General features: G+C 39.9%; 1 long non-coding RNA gene across 1 annotated transcript; it reads right to left on the bottom strand.

Annotated features, from left to right (window-relative positions):
• Positions 1 to 1146: 1146 nt before the first annotated feature.
• LOC130454298 (uncharacterized) lies at positions 1147 to 17578 on the bottom strand. The gene is made up of 4 exons (XR_008911960.1): positions 16760 to 17578; positions 13028 to 13161; positions 7614 to 9408; positions 1147 to 3219 (listed from the first exon to the last, which is right to left on the bottom strand). It is a non-coding gene; the product is annotated as an uncharacterized LOC130454298 (long non-coding RNA).
• Positions 17579 to 21692: the final 4114 nt, after the last annotated feature.

The raw sequence follows: 21692 nt of genomic DNA, 5'->3' as shown, positions 1-21692 counted from the left end.
TGCTTATGCTCTGCGGAGGGGGGGAGCTGTTGGCTGATTAGGAGAGTGTCAGACCCCTGAACTCCTGCAGAAAAGGGAAATAAATAGAGTCATGAAGGACAGAGACCAGCACTTTGGATAGACTTGTGTATGTGTGTGAGGTGGCACCAGGAGGGTCTCTAAAACTCCATTTTGGACAGAATAGAAATCGGAATCCTAGTTATGCAGCAAGAAGGGCCTTCAGAGACCATGTAGTCCAATCTGTTCCTTTTATAAACAGGAATAGTGAGGCCTAACAAGGTTAATTGACATGTACAGATTGTACAGCATACAACCAGGGAGAATAATGGTAATAATAATATTTATAATAAACAAGCATTTCAGTCTTTTCTACTATGTGTCAGACATTATGCTGAATACTTTACAATATTATCTCAATCGATCCTCACAACAACTTTGTGAGGCAGATACTGTTATTACATTTTATAATTGAGGAAACTGAGGCTAACACAGATTTAAGTGATCTGCCAAAGATAACATGTCTGAGGCTAGATTTGAACCTGAGTCTTCCTGACTCCAAGTTCAGTGCTCTGTCTACTGTGTCACATAGTGACCTCAAAGGAAAATTACTTAGCCACTCAGCTTTAATCTCATCCATAAAATGGGCGTCATCATGACATCGACCTCTCAGAGTTATCGTGAGGCTAAAATGAGACAACATTGCTAAAGTATTTTTGCATACTGTAAAGTTCTCTATGAATGTTAATTATTTTTGTTGTTAGTTCTGTGATTCCTTGCTCATAGACCAAATTTTCCTTCTAAGATATGCATGGCACATTGTAATGTTAATACCCCCAAATGCATTTTATTTGAGACATATATTAACCCCATGATGGAGAAATACCAGATTGCTATTGACATTTACAGGGGAAGAAAGAGAGCTCTACCAAGAAGAGATAGCTTCCCTCAGTGCCAGATAGCTAGTCAGACACAAGCCTTCATTTTCTGTCTCTAAGCCTAGTGGTCTTTCTGCACTGGGCTCTTGAAACCGACTTCAGTCCTTCCCAATTCTATATTTTCAACCACACTAGTCTCCAGTCCATCTAGACTGGGATTACCTGGGCTATAGGAGCAGCAGCAGTCAGACACCAGCAGTCTGAATCCCCCCAACACACACACACACACACACACACACACACACACACACACACACACACGTTTCCAAGCTCCTAGACTCCGAGTACCTATAGGCTCCCCTTTCCTATCCTTCTCATCTCAAAGCACATCCTCAAAAATATTCTTCTCATTGAGACTGTCCCAAGGTCAAGTGGCCACAAAGTTTTTCCTATTTTCATTCATTGGGTGATTGCTCATGTCCCATAGGACCATCCCTCATTTTATAAGCTAAATCATTGGACTTTCAGATTTGATTTCCTGATTATTAATATCAAGGCCATTAAATGGATAATATATTTTTCCATGAAATATGTAAAGGAATCTTGGATTATTAATTTCTGAATTAAAAAAAATCTGAACTGGAGAGATAAAAAGTCTTTTTTCTGCTCATGAAATTCATCAAGTGTCTAAAGTTGATAAGTTGGTGGGAAGCTGATGCCAGGGATGAATGGTTCCTGAGTCCCTTAACAATGAGGGACGGACCAACTCCCAGGACATGAAACTAAAAATCAACATTCCTGTGACTGACAATAGGGGGTAGATCTGACAAGTTCATGGGATCATGAGATCACAAATTGGGAAATAAAAGGAAACTTATAAGCCATTACTCTTACCCCTTTACAGAGAAAGAAACTGAGGCACAAAGGTCCAGGGTCTAGGGTCAGTCAGTGAAGTTAACAGGCTTTTATTATGCACCTATTCTATGGAAGACACTGGGATAGCCATTGAAGACACAAAGAAAAATAAAAGAGTCTTTGACTTCAAAGATTGTCAGGCAGCCACTCTTTGGAAGATCTGTGGGGAAATATGGATACAACTCAGAGAAGAGCCACATGTGAAAGGAGTGTTCATAGCAATAATGTGGCTTTGATGAACACAATTATCTATTAAAGGCCTAACATCCATTCTCATCAGTCACACTAGATTCCATGAGGGCAGAGTCTGAGTCTTATATTACATTGGCATAAATATTATGTTAATAGCTATAATTTGTAAAGCAATTAAGGTTTGAGAAGCACTTTACAAACATTATCTGATAATACCTTTATGATAACCTTAGGAAGTTGGTGCTCTTCTTGTCCCTATTTTACAGATTTGGAAATAGAGACAGATAGAAATTAAGTGACTTATCCAGGGTCATACAGTTAGTAGAGTCTGAGAAATCAAATTCAGGTTTCCCTGTTTCCATGTCTGTCTCCTTTTCTCTCCATTTTGCCACCTAGGGAAATTGTCAAGTCTTGTCAATTTGACGTCCATCCCAGCTCTCTTGAATCTGTCCATTTCTACAGTGTCCTCCTTATTCCCCTCTCCTGCTCATTTTCCACATAGCTGCAAAAATCCTTTTGCTGAGGCAGAGGACTGATCACATGACTCTTTTGATCAGAACCCCCAAGTCAGAAGCTGCCAAATGCATCCAGGGTAACATATTGATTCCTCATGAATTGAATCCAACATGCCTTTGTAGCCTTCGTGCAAATTCCTTCTCTCCGCCAGCCTTGGAATCCAGACTCACCATTCCATCTCTCATCTTGGGGCATGGCTATTTTCATCTTTGAATCCCCAGAGCTTCGTAGAGTGACTGACACAGAACGGCAAACGTTCATTTTGAGCTACCCAATGCCAAGTGAGGTCTTCTGGCCAGTTGGGCATCCCATGTCCCCCGTCTGCCAGATGTGGCTGTCTTGAACTTGGCGGAGATTTAAGTAGGAAGAGAATTGTCTTCCAGCAATACCAACCTGCTCCCTCTAGCAAAAATCCAATCTAGCTTCCTGATGGTGTTCTACAGTACAGAGGAGTAGAAAGGGATCTGGTTTTGCTGTCAGAGGACCTCGGTTCAAATCGTGGCTCCATCTCTGTGTTCCCTGTGGGATCTGGAGCAAGTAACATGACCTCTCTGGACATGGTAAATGATCCAATGAGGGGATAGGATGAAGGGACCGCCAAGAGCCTGCCCCACTTGTGCAAGACCAGAAAGGCTGATGGAAGGGCACCTTGTAGGAAGGAAAGGTCATGTTACCACATCTGGGCTACACGTGAGAAGAGTAAAGGACAGGTGGGCTGGTCCTGAGGTGAGAACAAGAGAGGGAGAACAGAATGCTCCATTAAATTAAAATTAATGTATTATTATGGTTTTATCAAATAATAATCAAATTATTTATTAATTTATTATCTGTTATATTAATATATTAATAATATTAAACAAAAATAATTTCATTAAAATAAAATCATGGAGATTTTAAAAGACATAAAGAGAGGCTATAAGGACTGAATAGGCAATAGTCATATAGAATGGCAATGTAGCAATGGGCTAGAGTCAGCTGTGCAAAGGATCTGCCCATATGGATGATAGACTTGAGCAGTACAAGTTCTGAAGGCTCCAGAGTCAGTCTCATCAGTCCTCTTGGACTATGAGTTGCTGGAGGGCAGGGGCTGTAGCACCCCCTACTTCTCCCTGAGCTTGGCACACCCAGTTTCTCTTCCCCTTACCCTGCACAGGGCTTGGGCATATGCAGCGAAGTGGCTTAGCCGACTCCACAAAGGAGGCAATATGTGACTTGTGATATGTCAGGGACCGAATCTTGACTCAGAGGACACGAATTCGAATTCCCATTGTGCTGCCTACTCGTTGTGTCCTTGGGCAAGGTGGTTTCCCCTCCCGCCAGTAACTTCATCTGTGAAATGATCTCCACGATCTCCAAGGTCTCTGCCAGCTCTTGGTCCTTCACTCCAAGGACAAGGAAGAACACCTGTTCAGATGCTGTGAATTCTCAAGACCAGCTGAGCTGCTGCACAGACCTCAAAGACATCTGATGATCCTGGACCATAGTGTGCTAAGTGGCCAGGCCAGCTTCCCCCAGAGGTGGAGCTTGGTTAATTATGGCCCGGAGCCGATCTCCCCTAATTATTTACCAGCGATGGAAACGCTTCATTTTCCGAATAAAAGTGCCAGATATAGATTTTCCTTAATTGTAAGTCGTCAGGACGAGCCCTCTTGTGTCGAACTGAAGGAGAAACCATTTATAGAAAGCCAGTCCCCGGCCTCCAGTGCTTCCACCAGCCAATCGATGGGTCAGAGAGACCCCAGCCCTGAAAATGTGCACCAGGGAGGAAGAAGGACAATTTGTCTCTGTCATCTTGCCTTTATGGTTCATTTAACATCTTAAATGGCCTGTATAAATTAACTGTGTTTAATAGTTTCCCAACTCCCTAATCAAAGGGCCCGCTCCTGTTCAGTGGGAGGGGGTGGCGGGTGGGAGAGAGGATTGGACGAGTTCTCCCTGCCACTGGGACCTGAGCCCAGGGGAAAAAGGACTCTGCTGAGGGAGAGAGGTCCTGCAGTCTTCAGGCTGGGAAGAAGGAAGCCCAGGAACATTCTCCCTGAGGCGTAGAAACATAGAGAGAGATGAAAGGGACCTCAAAGCTCATCTAAGGACCTCAGATTGCAAGTGAGGAAACTGAGGCTCAGAGAAGGACAGTGACTTGCCCCAAACTACACATCAAGATACACAAGACCAGCTTTAAGTTTTTCTGGCTCCCAGAGCAGGGTTAGTGACCCTCCAGTTCAATGCCTTTTAAGTGAATCCAATCCAGTCCAAAGCAAACCCATTTATTTAGCATCTCCCAGGAGCCAGGCACTGCCCTTGACATCTGTTTACAATGTGATTATGAACAATGCTCTCATTGCCCTCTCACCTTCTTGAGGAGAAATACAATATGACTCTTCAGAGGATCAAGATGTGAGATCCAGTGGAAAGAGCCCAGGTTCAAATTCTGCCATGGACACTCGCTAGCCGTGTAGTCTTGATAGGCCTCTTTTCTTCTTGGACCCCCATTTCTTCTATAACACAATGGAGTTGGATTACATGACCTCTGAGGTACCCCGTCTGATTCTCATGTCTATATATATCTGGCAGCATTAATCTTTCATAAGATTCCCATTTTCTGCCTGCCGAACACCCTTCTTTGGATGGAGAGTATGTGCCACAGGTGCCCAGAGCTGTAAGGAGAGGGCTTCTGCATGATTCCTCAAGGTGAGACTCTGGCTATTCTTGACTCCTGGGAGGGTCAACCTTGCTAGACTGGCAGCTCCAAAGAATACAAGAATTTAGGAAACTTAAATATTTTTAGGGGAACTGAGGAACTGAGTATAGTTGATTGGCTTCACAATGACTACAAAGAAGATGAGGAGTCCTAGACAGGATTACCAGGGAGAGGCTGATGCTTTGCAATAGACACAAAAGGGAAAGATCCAGCCCACAGATGGGCTACCTTGGAAAAGGACTTTGACACTAAGGGAGAAACTACAAGGACAAAAAGGATAGTTAACACCTGATTGAATTGGCTGGCTCTACCTAAACTACTTTAAGGTCTATTGTTAATCTGAGACTCCAGGTTGGGTTAAATTCTCACATGATAAGGTCAAAGGTGACTAATTTGGGATTCTCAAGATCTCAAGATTGGGGTTTCTAGATTCCAAGTTGACACATTTTAGCAACCTCTCCTGTTGCCCTACTTTCTGTAGTTTCTTCCATTTTGAAGCAGCTCTGATCATTAGAAGGTCATTCCTTCCATTTCCTGAGCTATTGCTTTGATTTTACTTTTTTATTTATTTTAAAATATTTTTCCATGTTAACATGATTCATTTCCTTTCCCTCTCCTCTTTCCTTCCCCCTCCCAGAGCCAACAAGCAATTCCACTAGGTTGTACAGATGTTATCACTTGTTACCTATTTCCATATGATTCCTTTTTTGTGCTTTGAATTTACATAAGGTCCCTCACTGTGCCTTAGTTTGCTCAGCTGTAAAGTTAAGATGTTGACCTCAGTGATTGTTGAGGTTCTTCCCATCACTGAGTTCTATGTGCTAGGGAAAGACCAGTGTTTGGGGAATTAAAAGATCTGGGCTCTATTCTTGTTTTGCTGTGTGGGTTGTGATGAAGATTTGACATGGTTAGTCCTTCATTCAAAAATGTGCAGATGCTCTCTTTTGCTTATAAGGGTAAGGTTAAAAATCTTCAGCCTAGCATCTAACCTTCTTCCTATTATAATTCCCATCTACTTTTGTGTCTTATTTTAAATTATGCCCTTCTTCATACTCCATTTCATTAGAGTGGCTTGCTCTCTGGTTCCTCTCCTACCTTGGCACCTAGGCATGGCTAGGATGCCTTCCTTTCTTACCCTCTACCACATTGAAACTTAAATTTCCTTCACAGCCCAGGAAATGGGTCTAATGCTGCAGAGACCTTTCCCTCTTGGATCTACTTTTACATGCTTTGTATTTACCTTTCAATTCGCAAGCACTTAATAAATACTTCCTACCAGCCAGCCGAACACTCTACTTGTATATATGTTGACTTCCCTCAGTACAACATGAGCTCCATAAGAGCAAAGCATATATTGTTTTTATCTCAGTTCTCTAGAGCTTAATGAATCCTTTGTATATCTTGGGTACTTAATGTTTGTTGAATTAAATTAATTTTTAGAAGTCATTTCTGCTCTCCAGGACTCAGTTTTTTTCCTCTAGAAAAATGAAAGTTTTGAACTAGGTTGAATGAACGAATAATATTCATTAAGCATTTATTATGTGCCTAGGATTTTGTTAAGATTTGGGGATTTTAGAAAGTCTTCAGTCCTATTCTTAAACTTACACACTGATAGGAAAAGGCAACTGGTACAGAAGGGTCCAAATGAAATGAAGAGACAATGACAATCCTGCATTGTTCCTACATTGCTGATGCAAGTTAGGTATCAATGACTTCTTTGAACTTTCTTCCAGCTCCATATGGGTTGGCATCATCTCCACCTTTTAGAACCTGCATCTTTCTTCAAGACTTGGCTCAGATACTATTGTAGTCTATTGGCTCCTTTCCCAATCCATTCACTTCTTGGAGCCCTCTCTCTCTTCCAAAAATTATTATTTCCCTTCTCTCTGTGTGTGTTGTATCCCTTTGTAGAATGTAGACTTAGTAAATATGTATTGATTAAGTTGGAATGGAATGGGCAGCAGGAGGTTGGGGACAGAGCTGAATCAGAATTCAAAATTCACTCTAGACCCACCCCTCTAGAACTGAAACAATAACTCCTATAGGCCAAAGCTCAGGAATTCAGGAATAGCCAAGCACATGCCCAGAAGAGCACATAGAAAAACATTCTGGTCACAGGAGGTGATCAAGTATTGATCCCTTCTTTGTTCTGTTCACCTATAACAAATACCTCATGGGCAGTGGTTACAAATCATCTGTGATTTCCATGACAGATTCTTATTTTTAGCAGCTGAGACAATAACTTAGAACAAAATGTGTTTCATGAAGGCACCGGGCTGACACACTTGCTTCCTGGGTGTGATTTTTATGCTGGGTGTCTTGGAAGGGGGTAGGGAAGATTTTTTTATATTTTAACAGAACACACACCAAAAAAAAAATCTGTAAGAGAAAAGAAATAAAACACATGCATAAAGTACCTGTGTAGAAAATCATTTCCTCTGTGCCAGGAAAATAAAGGAGAAGAATCATTTCCCTTGCTAATCTCTAGGCTGTCCAATGGAGTGGCTATAAATTGTTTGTTTTGTGTCTTCAGTACTTTGGGGAGAAAGGAGAGGACAAAATTTGGAAAGTAATTCATTTATGCAGGAAATATAAAATCATGAATTTTAGAGCTGGAAGGAACCTTAGAAGGAACTCATCTACTTGGAGAAACTGAGTTACAGAATGGAGAAGAGATTTGTCCAAAGACATCCATAAACTATTGGCTGAGCTGAGATTATAACTCATTTTAAATCTATCATTCTCTCTGTACTACCATACTGCAAGCCAGGAAAGTCAATATGAATGCCAAGTACAGGATAGAAGGATTTCCTGTAGGAAGTCCCATTTAAGCTATCAAAAAAGGGGGGGGGGGGAGTCTCTAACTAGGAAATATGAACTAATACTGTATCTGTGAAATGCCAGTTCTCACAGAAAAAGTGGTCCTTGGCTCCAGGAGCTCTATATGTTTATATCCTTTCTAACATCATACTTCATATGCCCCCACTGATATGTCCATTTTTATATTGTCAGTAAAAACTAGCTAAAGGTTTTTTTAGTTAATGCAGGATATATAAAGGACCCATCTCCCCAAACTCACTTTTAAACTCTTGGAGAAGAGATAGCAGATCATTTGAAGGCTCACTGTAAGAAAAAGCTGAAAATAGGAAGAAGCTCCCAGCCAAAGCCCAGCAGATACAACTAGCAATACTCGTGGACGGAGAAAAAGCATTTAATGAAATAGCACTAAGAGAAAAAGTAATATATTATTTCCCCCATAAATCTGAAAAATACTTTCTCACCAATGCACACATCATAAATTGGAAATTTCCCAAGCTCTGGAAGATGGAACACTTGGCCAAAGCATTTTGAGTGAGTTGAGGATATATATAAATAAAATGCACAGGAGAGCCACTCTGATGTCTCAGGAGCATTGAGGGCTTCTAGTAATGACAATGGGTGGTTGATGTTGGATCTACTACTCAACTGTCCTCATGTGACATGTATTGGTACTTCTTTTCATGAGTATCTCTAGAGGTGTCTGTTCCAGGCATTTGGCTAGGAGCTTCTTCTTGCCTTCAGATTTTTGATACAGTGAGTCTTCAACTGAGGTACCAGCTCTTCCCCATAAGAGTTCAGAAGTGAGTTTGGGGAGATTGGTCCTTTGTATATCCCATATTAGATTAAATAAAATGTTTAAGTAATTGTTCTTTTCAATTGAAAGATATTTCACCCAGAGATAGCTGTGGGAGGCTTTTCTTCTCCCAAAGGAGACTCTTTGAACTCAGGACCTAATCTCCTTTTGGAACCTAGGACACCAGCTAACGGTGTCAAACTCAAAGTCTCTTAACCTATCTTTCAAAAATTTGTCCTTGTTTAACATGAAAAACTTCCCTGCTCCAAGACTCCGTCAGACTGAGGGTTAGAAGGGCCACATAATCTCTGCTTTGGAAAACCCTTATAAGTCTCTTAAATCCACTGAAGGTTGAGGGAAAGAGTTCTGACAAGAAATTTCACTATGTGAGTGTTGGGCAACTCAATTTTCCATCACTCTAAGATTCTTTCTGTCTCCCTTGCAAATGAAAGGGGGAAATGAAAAACCAAAAAAAAAATTATTAAAAAAGCACTTAGCTGGAGCCAATGGAGTCATTGCCATCTACTTCAAACCTTTGGTTTGAATTCCTGTCTTTGTTTTGCATACCTGGCTAGCAACAAACCCCAGAAGACTTGGAGCTGCCAGAGGAGGAGAAAAGACCAAGAAGATTTATATAATTAATTTAACATAGCATTCTACAGAAGGTACTTTATCCCATTTGAGATTAGCCTAGAGAATGTTGGAGTAGCCCTGAATCATCTAGTGACAAAACACTGTTTGAGAGGGGATCCCTTCTTTTCCTCAGTCCTTGAATCCTGAGCTAAATAACCTGGGCTGAAACAGTTCCATTTATTGATTTGGTTTGTGAGGCTATGGGATTTATTCCCCATTCCTTGACCTTTGATGTCTGCATACACATGTATACACATATGCATATCCTTAAATATATACATGTATACATACAGGTGTGTGTGTGTGTGTGTTACATATATATTTATCTAGCGATGAAGAACGATAATGGCTATAGATACCCCATATCTGTCCATCCATATCTATAGAACCCAAATGTATATTTTTGTTCTGTCTGTTTAGCGAGCTGTCTTCCACAGACTGCATTCTCCTTTGTCATCCATCTGTCCTGACCTATGGGAAGCGTCTTTCACCTGGGAGGTCAGAGATGGAAAACGGACATTCCCAATAGATGTCATGGCTGAAGCCAAGAGTTTTCCCGGTTAGATAAAATGCCATTGTATCCACCCAGCTTGGTGAAAGGAAGAGCAGATGGCATAAACTGACTGAATCCTGTCTGAGAGGAGACCTTCATGGGAATATCACGGACCATCTTCCTTTTTCTGCTACAGATGGCCAGAAATTTGTGTTTGCATCCTAAGTGCCTAGTACATGCTAGACACGTCCTAAGTGATTTTTAGTGAAATATATGTATACACAAATACACACACATATGGTAATGCATACGTATCTATTACATATGTGTCTATATAGGTGCATACATACATAGATGTATGTATACATGTGCTGATGTGAGTGCTAAGGGCTTAAATGCAAAAGTAATTCAGTCCTTGCCCCAAGAGGCTTACATTCTAATAGCAATCATATAGGGCTGACCAAAGAGGGGTATTTTGCTCTGGGAACCTACCCAGAGAGTAAGCCTGCTATGGGAAGTTGTTTGACACACCCTGCCTAGTGGCAATGGCAGGATATATTTGATTATGCTTCTAGAACTGGATATAGATTGGGTAGAAGGTGTTCCCAGAGAAGATGGCAGGAAGACAGCTGGGGTAGAATGGAAAACTTGGCCAAACAGAGGAAGTCATATGACATACTCACTCTGCACTGGGAATTCTAGAGCCAAAAGGGTGAACCTCTCAAGTCTAGACTTTAGAGCCCAAGTGGTTGGGAGGCCATAGAAGCAGGCAGGGCAAGGTGGACAAACTTGTCCATATGGCATATTACCAACATTCCAGAAAGGGATATGAGGACAAGTCTGACGGCCTCTTCCCAGCTGTCAGGTCCCCCCCCCCCCGCCCCCATCAAACAAAAAAGAGATTTTGCTATTGAGCAACTAAGAAGTATTGCTAATAAGTACTTGAAAGCACCTGGTATTTCAGGGAACTTCTGGCTCAATAAAAATGTGCAAATCCATCAAAAATGATTCCAATAAAATTGAGAATCATTAACACCTAAGGATACATTCTTGCAAAGAGATGAAATTAGATTACAAGTTGTCCTGTGTCCTTAGGGATGGTGCTAGGAAGAGGTAAGAAAAAGGAGGCAGAAATAGAAAGTCAGAGATAGAGAAAAATAGAGAAAGACAGAGGGAAATACAGAGACACAGAGAGACAGAGACAGAGAGACAGTTCTAACATTCTTCTGACAATCCCCCCAAAAAGAAAGAGAAGGGTCACAAGGTCCTGGTCTGTCCTTCTGGGTAAACTCCTTTCTTATCTTATCTCATTGATCCTTATACCAATCCTGAGAGCTGGATGCTGTAATTAGCCCCATTTTATAGTTGAAGAAACTGAGGCAAGTAGAGGTTGAAATACTTGTCCAGGGTAATACAACTGGTATCTCAGACTGCATTTGAATTCAGTTCTTCCAGACTCCTCTCCCAGAGTTCTATCTGTTGCACTACCTAGACCTTAACATAATTCTAGGGCAAGGATGGGGAGCCTTTTAGAGTCAGAATACTAGGCCCCACCCTCACCCCACCCCCTGCCTGTCCCCCACCAGAGACCATATGCTGTGCCCCTCCTCCCACTGAATGTGGGGTGTGCCCCCACTTACTACACATAGGGAAGGGAAGTGCTCCCATTGGGCTGGGTGGAGGGGTGTGTGAAGTAAGGAATGTCCTCAGCAAGTGTAGAGAAGGAGAAGAGGATTCAGTGCTCTGCTCCCCTCCTGCTCTGCCACCTGTGAGCCAACCACCTTAACCCCCTATGCTCCCAATGGGGTGCTGGCTAGAGGGGTGGGGGATGTGAAAAAATGTCATCAGGCCTGGGGGGGTAGAGAGGAGGAAGGGAGCTCCACTGGAGTCCCTCTGCCTTTCTAAGAACAAAGACTGGGGTAAGGGGTGGGGAAGGAGGGTAGCCAAGTGCCCACAGAGAACACTTTGTGTGCCATCTTTGTCACCCATGTCATAAGTTAGTTAAGTCCGCTCCAAGGACTTAATTAGTATTACACAAATGCTAAATCCTTTTACCACCAACCTCTTCCTCACCTCCACCTCCTGGCTCCCCTGGCTTTCTTCCAGTCCCAGCTAAAACCCTACATTCTAGCGGAAGCCTTTCCTCATCTCCCTTAATTCTAGTACCTTCCTTCTCTGGATAATTTCCAAGTCATCCTGTCTATAGCTTTTGCTTGTTGTTTGCTTGTCTCCCATTAGATAGTGAGCTCCTTGAGAGCAGGGCTGTCTTTGCCTTTCATTGTATCCTATCCCTCAGCAAAGTGTCCACCATATAGTAGGCCTTAGGATGCGTGACTTGGCATCTGCACAGTCTGCTGCTATTCAGCTACTCAGAGGGCAGGAGTCAAAATCACAGGTTCTAAATTCTAATAATTATGCTTGCGTCATGAGGGCCATGACAGGGCACAGGAGCTCCCCTGTTTTAAGTAACAGGAAAGTTTTGAATCCACAAATCCCAACACTTTGAGCCTTTTCAAGCCAACCACCTGGTTTATGTCAGAAACCTCTGGTTTGCAGAGAAGAGTTGAGTTTAGGGGGACATTCTTGTTCCTCATTCCAAAGAGTCAAAAGGCTACTCTGGATCAATCAATAAGTAACAAAGAGTATAGGAGAAGATGGGGAACAGCCAGGTGGCATAGTGGATAGTGAGCCAGGCCTAGAGTAGGAAGATATGGGCTCCAATCTGGCCTTCCTAGCTCTGTGACCCTGGGTAAGTCATTTAACTCTGATTGTCTAGCCCTTGTCAGACTCTTAAATCTGTTCTTGATTCAGAAAATAAGAGTTAAAAAAATAGGAGGTAAATTTCAATGATGGGACATAATTTAGGTTCCACATGTGTTTCTTAAAACATGATAGCTGCAATGGAGCCCAGTGACTCATATGGAAAAGGCTTCATTGGAGCCCAATTCAGCTAGGTTAAGATCTCCCCAGTCATGCCTACTAACATTACTTGAGCTTTCTGGATGGCATATCACCCTGCTGACTCATACTGAACCTGTAGTCAAATAACTGCATCTGTTGGTTTTCCTGTAATCAGACACCTATCAACCAACCTTAAATTTCATTGAATTCAAGTCTGTCCTGCATTCTGATCTGCTGAGGTCTTTTTGGATATTGACTCAATCCTCTATTGCGTTAGCCATCAGTCCCAGCTCCTTGTCATTTGTAAATCAGATGAGCATACCATCTATGTATAAAGGACAGGTAGGCAGGGTCACCCTTGACAGTTCTCTTGTTTAACATATGAATCTAAAAAAAAAATAGGTGTTGAGTGTTCTAAGTGATTTGTGTATCAGAGTTTGGAGAGGGTAGATTTTGCTCTGTACTTGCTGCTAAAAAAACAATGGGGGCAGGGGAGGAGAGTATATAATTTGCTCTGTGCTGCCACTTGCTGTTGAGAAGAGAAAAGAATACAAAACAACACTTTTAGCATTGAACCTGTTGTTGAGAAGCAAAATGAAGAATCTTGTTGGAGGAGCAGAGTTGGAGAAGCTTTTTGCCAATATTAGTCTAAGGACTGCTACCTTTTCTCAAAAGAGAATGACATTACCTCAACTGAAAGCATCAGCTAAATCTGGATCTCGAAGTGATGGACACCACAGCTCTTTTGGTGAGAAGCAAACCCACCTGAGCAGAGAAAGAGCTTAGATGCAGAAGATCAGGCAAGCAAGTCAATTGGATAAATTTATCAAACTGAATCACTATGCTTTTTGAGACTAAATTAGTCAAGTGCATCCTGGATGTACCCAGATTAACAATGTTTTCAAGTATTTTCTGGGAAGCATTTGTTCTAAATGGAATCCATGATTATCAAGGAATATTTATGGACAGTTCCTGAGATAGACACATGATACTGGTCTATGATTTCAGAATTACAAGTTGACTTGACTACATGTATTCCCTATATGGAAGTCTCGACTATATCCATTGGTGGAAGAGAGTGAGTTTTATCAGTGGAATGTCATGTAAATTTTATGTTTGCATTTTCAGTATTTTTTAAAATATTAATTATTGGTAATTGATTTTCCAATGGGAAATAGATCTGTGAGGTTTCATGAGCTGATGCATTAGAAGGAATAGTTATCTAGGACCCTGGGAGTATTAAATGTAACAGATAACCTCACTGAGGAAACTCCCTTCTTTTTAAAATATGGAGGCAGGTTGAGTTCCATAAATGAGTCCCTGGGAGAGAGAGTGAATGTGGGAAGAGGTGGTAAATGAGTGGGTCACCATTTCGCATATACAAAGATGAGCTTGAATTAGGCAAAACCTATATGGATCTTTATTCATTTTTGCTAACAATGTTAGCACAGAACCAAATGCAGATCCCTAGAATACTTTGACTAGATCCTTCTTCCAAGATGACATTATACCATAATGATATTTCTCTGGTTCCAAAGCTACCTTATACAATCATCTAATATCCTTCCATCTTTTCTGACATGATTAGTGTGGGAAATTTTAAACATGTGATGAGCAAATAAGACAAATATAGGATGGTTTGAGATTTCAGAGGAGGGATGAGTATGTTGAGTTTGGGGGACTTCAGGGGAAGCCTAAAAAAGTATTGTGTGATGTTTGAACTCAGATTTGAAGGGTAAGTAGGATTTCATCAGGGGATAGTTGGGAAATGGCTAAAAGAAATGTTCATGCAATGACAAGTGATTTTGTTTAAAATGGAGGAGAGTAGGGATACCTGAAAAAGTAGGTTGGACCTAAGTTGTGGGGTTCCTCAAATACTGAACTGAGGAATTTGGAGTTCATCCAAAACTGCTAGACATTAAGCTTAAACTCAAAGATCCAGTGTCTGTTGACATCATTATATCTCATTAATGAAAACAGTTCTGTAATTGAATGAGTGTATTGTGTCTGTTCTATAGGGAGTTAGGAATCAAGAAAGGTTTTAAGCAACTAAGGGACAAGATAAGAGCTCTGCTTCAGGACCATAAAGTTGGTACCATATGAAAGAAAACAACATGGAAAGGAGGGAGTATGGTTGGTTGACTTTTCTAGTAGAGGGTGGTACCATATATTAGCTATCCAATGAATCACTTATCTAAATCAGAAAATCATAGGATTTAAAGTTGGAAGGAACTTTAGAAAACAACTAATATTATTGTATTTTTTGGACAGAATAGGAAAATGAGACCTGATAAGAAAGTAACTTAGCCAGTCAGATAGTGAGCAGATCCAGAATTTGAACCCATATTATCCAATTCATTCTGGTACAGCATTTTCCATATGAATGAATTACATGAGTTGAATTTATAGTGGAAATTTGGGATTTGGGAAATCTGATTTTTTGAAAATTGAGAAATGATAGATGGTTTGTGCCCTGAAAATAGGAAACCACTGAGAACCATCATCTACCTCCCTGGGCTATTTAGTAGGACAATTTAATAGGGGTGCTGGATATGGCTACTGCCCAAGCTGGCACCAGGAGCCTTCTCTTTACTACAGTTTCACAAAGCAGCATGATGGGCTTTTATGAGGGAAAGACCATAAACCCACCATTATTACAAGGCCATGTGAACCAGGCTTTGTCCTTGTGTAATCTGCCGGCAATTATGTGGCCAACTCATAATTGACCATAGCCAGTCCTTAATCCTGATATTGTCTGGAACCCAGTGGGTTTCCAATGGCCACAGAATGACAATCAGCAGTTTCAATGGATTTTCCAAGACTTGCAATTCCCCTACATTCAAAGGGCCCAAGAATGATATTCATCCTATGTCTGGGGAAGCACACACTGTTTATAAGGCTGATCCCCAAAGCAGAGTCCCCTTTTGTCTTTCACCAATGGAATTTTTACAACACTATTAATACAGCAGGAGATTAGGGGCAAAATAAGTTAGAAATGGCTCATAGCAATGAGGTCTCTTTAAATTTAGTCTTCAAATTCACTGAAACCAATCTCAGAGACAGGGGTTGGCAGGGGGCAATGAACTCCAAGCCTTGGCTTCCACCTGCATCTCTGTCCCATAATTGCTATTCATCCTCCTTTGCCCATTTGTTCAGCATCTCCAAGTGGAAAGAGATGAAATAAAAAGGTGTAAGCAGAGAGACAAATGATAATAATGATACCTTGCAGTCCCAACGGCTTTTCATAGCACTTTCTTCACAATATTCTTGTGAGTTAGGGCTTATTCTAAATGCTATGATGCATATCAAACAGCCCAGGAAACTGAAGTTTAGAGAGGACCTTGTTCCATTACATAGCTAGGAGCTTGCAAAGCTGAGAATGGAATCCAGACCTTCTGACTCCAGATCAAATGTTCGCTTCCTTCCCTCAAGATATCTCTCTGAGTTCTCTGTGGGTGAATAGACTGTCTAGGACAGGAGATGGCTCAAATCTCTTAAAGGACTGTCCTTCTAAGCTCTGAGGATTCTTATCCCAATTCTGATTCTCATACTTGAGCTGGTTCCTTAAGCAAAGTCTCTCTTTCCTTTAGAATTATTTCTGTCTTAGGATCACTGTGTATTGGCTCTAAGGCAGAAGAGTGGTGAGGGCTAGGCAATGGGGGTTAAGGGATTTGGCTAGAATCACATAGTTAGGAAGTGTTTAAGGACCGATGGCTTCTTTCACAAAAGTCTAAGGCGAGTCTTGAGTGAGACTGTCATATTTGAAAGCTATATAAGATTGAAACCCCATTTCAGTGTGTTCTCCCATATTTCTTTTGGCAGGCATTAGTACCCCAATATAACAACCAGTTGGCATCAATTAGCTTTTAAGATATTTACTAAGAAGATAAAGCAAACAGTTTGAATAAAAGTATAAATATCACCTGCACACACGCCTGGGGACCCATTCTCCCCAGTTCTACCTCGGTCCCTAGAGAGAATGCACTCAACCTCAAATCAGTTGCTTTTTACAAATCCGCTGCATTTGCCTTGCAAAGGTTGTTTTTTGTTTTTTTTTTTCTTCTCCAAATATGGCATAGTTCATGGATGAGTTGCTGTCTCTCCCTCTTGGTTACCTTGGATCCACTGCGTTACTTCAGGGAGCAACTCCCTCGGGAATTTGCTCCCTATTAGGTTTGACTGTTTGCAAAATCAGACTCAGACTGTATCTCCTATATGGTTGGTGGCTGGCACAAGGTGGCAAGTCAAGTTGGGCTCTCCTTCATCAAAATGCAAGGAAGAACAAATACAAAGGGAGACCAACAGATCTTCAGAGATCCCTTATTGACCAAACTGGGGAGCCAGTGTGGATGCTTCTGCTGCTCCCATCTCTCTTATTCTTAGCTTCATGGTGGCTTCAGATGAGAAAGCCAGCCTCTCCTCTCCTACCCAGAAAATGCCACTAGCATTTATTCCCCTTGCTTTCCACCTGAGAAGGAAAATTAAGGGCTGAGTTGTCCTGAAGGAAATATTTCGTATGCATTCCTAGTTCCAGAAGAGCAGATATTCAGAAGTCAGTCTCTTCACCATGTGATTAGGAGACCTGAAACAGAAAATTTGTATGTACCCTGAAGTCCACAAGGGAACTAAATAATCCACCCTTAAAGGCTGTGCATAGTTAGGGTCTGTGACAAAGTCTTTCCCTGGGGCCTCATTATGACATGGGGTGATGGTGGGCTAGGTGCAATCTGTGCCAGTAGAGTTCTGCCTCTGCAAAGTCTGCTACTGCTCAAGTGTGACAAGGGAACAATAATCCCATCTAGAAGGTTGCTCCCTCTAGTGACACTAATCACAACAGAGCCCATCCACACCTGCCCATCCTCATTTATTCATGGCCATGTCTCCCCCCATAAGCCTGCCATTAGGATTTTTCTCAGGTTCTCTTGATTCTCTCATGAGTTTGCCAATGGAACACATGGGCTGTTCATCAGCAATCTCTCACTCTCATTGCATGTTATTAGCCTTCAGTCTTCATTTTCAATTATATTGAAAATTACAAAAATAAAAATAAAAACAAAATAAAATGATATTTTGGTGACATCCTCTTCCTCATTCTTCCTGTGACACTTTTGGTTTGCAATGTGTTGCTTTTACTTTACACAATTGCTGCTTGGGAAGTCCTTAACTTCATGGATTCAGAATCTGCTATGTTCCATGACTCACAAATATGCAGTTATTGGGAGAACATTGTTGTTAAAAAAAGATCAGTCTTTGGGGTGTCTCAAGGACAAACTTACAATAATTAAATAAACTTTGGAATTTTCCAAAGACAATCCAACCTGCTTTAATTTTTTGTTTAATTATTCTTCTACAGTGTCTCTGGAAAATATGGGTTCTAATGGAGAAGCCCTATAGGCCAATAATCTAAAATATATTGTAAACTGGAGAATGAATTTTGCTTTTTTTTTTTCCCTATGTGGTTGGGTAACAGAAATTTTATAGATCTAATTTAGTGAGTTTTGCACTACAATGGAGCTTGGGGCAACCAATAGCTTAACCAAATGGGACCATCTGGGAGAACTTTACATATGTAGAGCTTTCATTTCCAGCTTGGTCTCTGAATTGGACTTGCCTGGACCAATGGTGGTGCCCTGATTCATATATACTTATATTAATAATCAGAGAGTCAATGAACAAAGTTATCTCTACTACATTTTTCAAGGAATCTTGAATTATTTTGACATATGCATAGGGTATACCTTGTTGGAAGCAAGTCTTTATGACAGTATACACTATCACAAATTGAGTGCTTTGTTAAAAGCAGCCACGAATGAACGTGGCAAACATCTTGTATTCCTTTGTTGTTTTAAGTCAATTGTATAATGATAATAATGTTACTTATTGTTGGCAATTTTGTGTGAATGCCTGACTATTCCTTTGAAGATGGCATGACCTCCATTGTGGACCTCCTCTGTATATGATTCATCCAGTCCAGCTGCTTTCTCCATCTTTGTTTTATTCAATGCCAAATCTACTTCCTTAAGAAGCACATCTGTGACTGTGACTGTATGTGGGAGCCCCACTGACCTTGAATGTGAAAAGTTTGTTATTAAAATATTTATAAATATTTTCCTTTTAAAAAATTTTTGGTTTCTTCTTGTTTTCTAGTTTAATCCTTGGGATTAAACTATCCCTGGGAAAGATTTCATTCAGTTGAGTCTTTCACTAAACTTTTTTCCACATTTTTTTATTCCATTCTTTAATTTAGCAAAGCCATACACACTTCTTCTTTTTTCTTTTTTTTTAATTTAGAATATTTTTCCATGGTTACATGATTCTTGATTTCCCCCTTTAATTACCCCACTCCTGGAGTTGACAAGCAGTTCTACTGGGTATACAAGTATTGTTGTTCAAAACCCATTTCCATGTTATTCATATTTGCAGTAAAGTGATCTTTTAACATCAAAACCCCAAACATATTCCCATTGAACATGTGATCAATCACATGTTTTTCTTCTGCCTTTCTGTTCCCACAGTTCTTTGGATGTGGACAGCATTCTTTCTCATAAATTCCTTTGGATTGTCCTGAATCATTGCATTGCTGCTAGTAGAGAAGTCTATTAAATTGGGTGAAATTCTATTCTATTCTATTCTGTTGTAGCACATTCTATTGTGCCATAGTGTATCAGTCTCTGTGTATAATGTTCTGGTTCTGCTCATTTCGCTCTGCATCAATTCTTGGAGGTCTTTCCAGTTCACATGGAATTCCTCCAGTTCATTATTCCTTTCGATAGTATTCTATTAACATTAGATACCACAATTTGTTCAGCCATTCACCAATTGATGGACACCCTCTCATTTTCCAATTTTTTTGGCCACCACAGAGAACAAAGCTATAAATATTTTTGTATAAGTATTTTTCCTTATTATCTCTTTGGGGTACATATGTAGCAGAGGTATGGCTGGATCAAAGGACAGGCAGTTTTTTAAAGCCCTTTGGGTATAATACCAAATTGCCTTCCAGAATTGTTTGATCAATTCACAACTCCACTAATAATGCATTAATGTCCCAATTTTGCCACATCTCCTCCAACATTTATTATTTTCCTTTACTTTCATATTGACCAATCTGCTAGGTGTTAGGTGGTACCTCAGAGTTTTTAATATTTCCATTGCTCTATTCAGGAGGGATTTAGAATCATGTGCTTATTGATATTTTTTATTTCTTTATCAGAAAACTGCCTATTCATATCCCTTATCCATTTCTCAATTGAGGAATGGCTTGTATTTTTTTTTAATTTGACTTTGTTTCTTATATATTTTGGAGATTAAATCCTTATCAGAAAGTTTTTCTTTCCTTTTAATTTTGGTTGCATTGGTTTTGTTGTACAAAAACAATTTAATTTGATATATTCAAAGTCATTCATTTTACATTTTGTAATGTTCTCTATCTCTTGCTTGGTCTTAAATTCCTTCCTTTCCCAAAAATCTGACAGGTATATTGTTCTATGTTCAACTAATTTCTTCATGATTTCATTCTTTATATTTGTCACTTACCTATTTTGAATTTATCTTGGTATAGGGTTTATGATGTTTATCCTAACCCAATTTTTTCCATACTGTTTTCCAATTTTTTCAGCAGTTTTTCTTTTTTCTTTTTTTTAAAATACATTTTATTTGATCATTTCCAAGCATTATTCAAGCAGTTTTTCTTAAATACTGAGTTCTTGTCCCCAAAACTAGGATCTTTGGATTTATTGAACACTAGCTTGCTGAGGTCATTTACCCCTAGTCTATTCCAATGATCCACCCTTAGCCAGTACCATATTGTTTTGATGACCACTACTCTATAGTACAGTTTAAGACCTGGTATTGCTAGGCCCCCATTCTTCTCATTTTTTTTCATTATTTCCCTTGATATTCTTGATATTTTGTTCTTCCAGATGAACGTTGTTATATATTTTTTCTAATTCTATAAAAAAGTTTTTTTTTTTTTGTGGTTTGATAGGTATGGCACTGAATATGTAGATTAATTTGTATAGGATTGTCTTTTTTTATGTTAGCTCATCCTACCCATGATTAATTAATGTTTTTCCAATTATTTAGATCTAGTTTTAATAGTGTGAAAAAGTGTTTTGGAGTTGTGTTCATATAATTCCTGTGTTTGTCTTGGTAGATAGATTCCTAAATATTTTATATTGTCTAGAGTGATTTTAAGTGGAGTTTTTTTTTCTAACTCCTGCTGCTGAATTTTGTTGGAAATATAAAGAAATGCTGATGATTTATGTGGGTTTATCTTTTATTCTGCAGTCTTGCAAAAGTTATTAATTATTTTCACTAGTCTTTTAATTGATTTTCTAGGATTCTGGAAGTATGCCATCATATCATCTGCAAAGAGTGATAATTTAGTTTCTTCTTGCCTACTTTGATCCCTTCAATTTCTTTTTCTTCTCTAATTGTTACTACTCGCGTTTCTAGTACAATATTAAATAATAGAGGTGATAATGTTTATCTTTGCTTTATTCCTGATCTTATTGGAAAAGCTTCAAACTTGTCCCCATTGCAGATGATACTTGCTGAAGTTTTTAAATATATACTGTTTATTATTTTTAGGAATGGCCCTTCTATTCCTATATTTCTAGTGTTTCCAATAGGAATGGGTGTTATATTTTGTCAAAGGCTTTTTCAGCATCTATTGTGATAATTGTGTAATCTCTTTTGGTTTCATTATTGATATGGTCAATTATGTGGATGTTTTTCCAAATGTTAAACCATCCTTTCATTCCTGGTATAAATCCCATCTGTGATAACTTGTTTTAGTCTTGTGTTTTTTTTTTAACCCTTACCTTCTGTCTTGGAATCAATACTTTGTATAGG

Source organism: Monodelphis domestica, chromosome 5, assembly GCF_027887165.1.
Source record: "Monodelphis domestica isolate mMonDom1 chromosome 5, mMonDom1.pri, whole genome shotgun sequence".
NCBI classification, from domain to species: Eukaryota; Metazoa; Chordata; class Mammalia; order Didelphimorphia; family Didelphidae; genus Monodelphis; species Monodelphis domestica.
The sequence above is the reverse complement of the archived record's forward strand: the minus strand, read 5'-3'. Positions and strand labels throughout refer to the sequence as shown.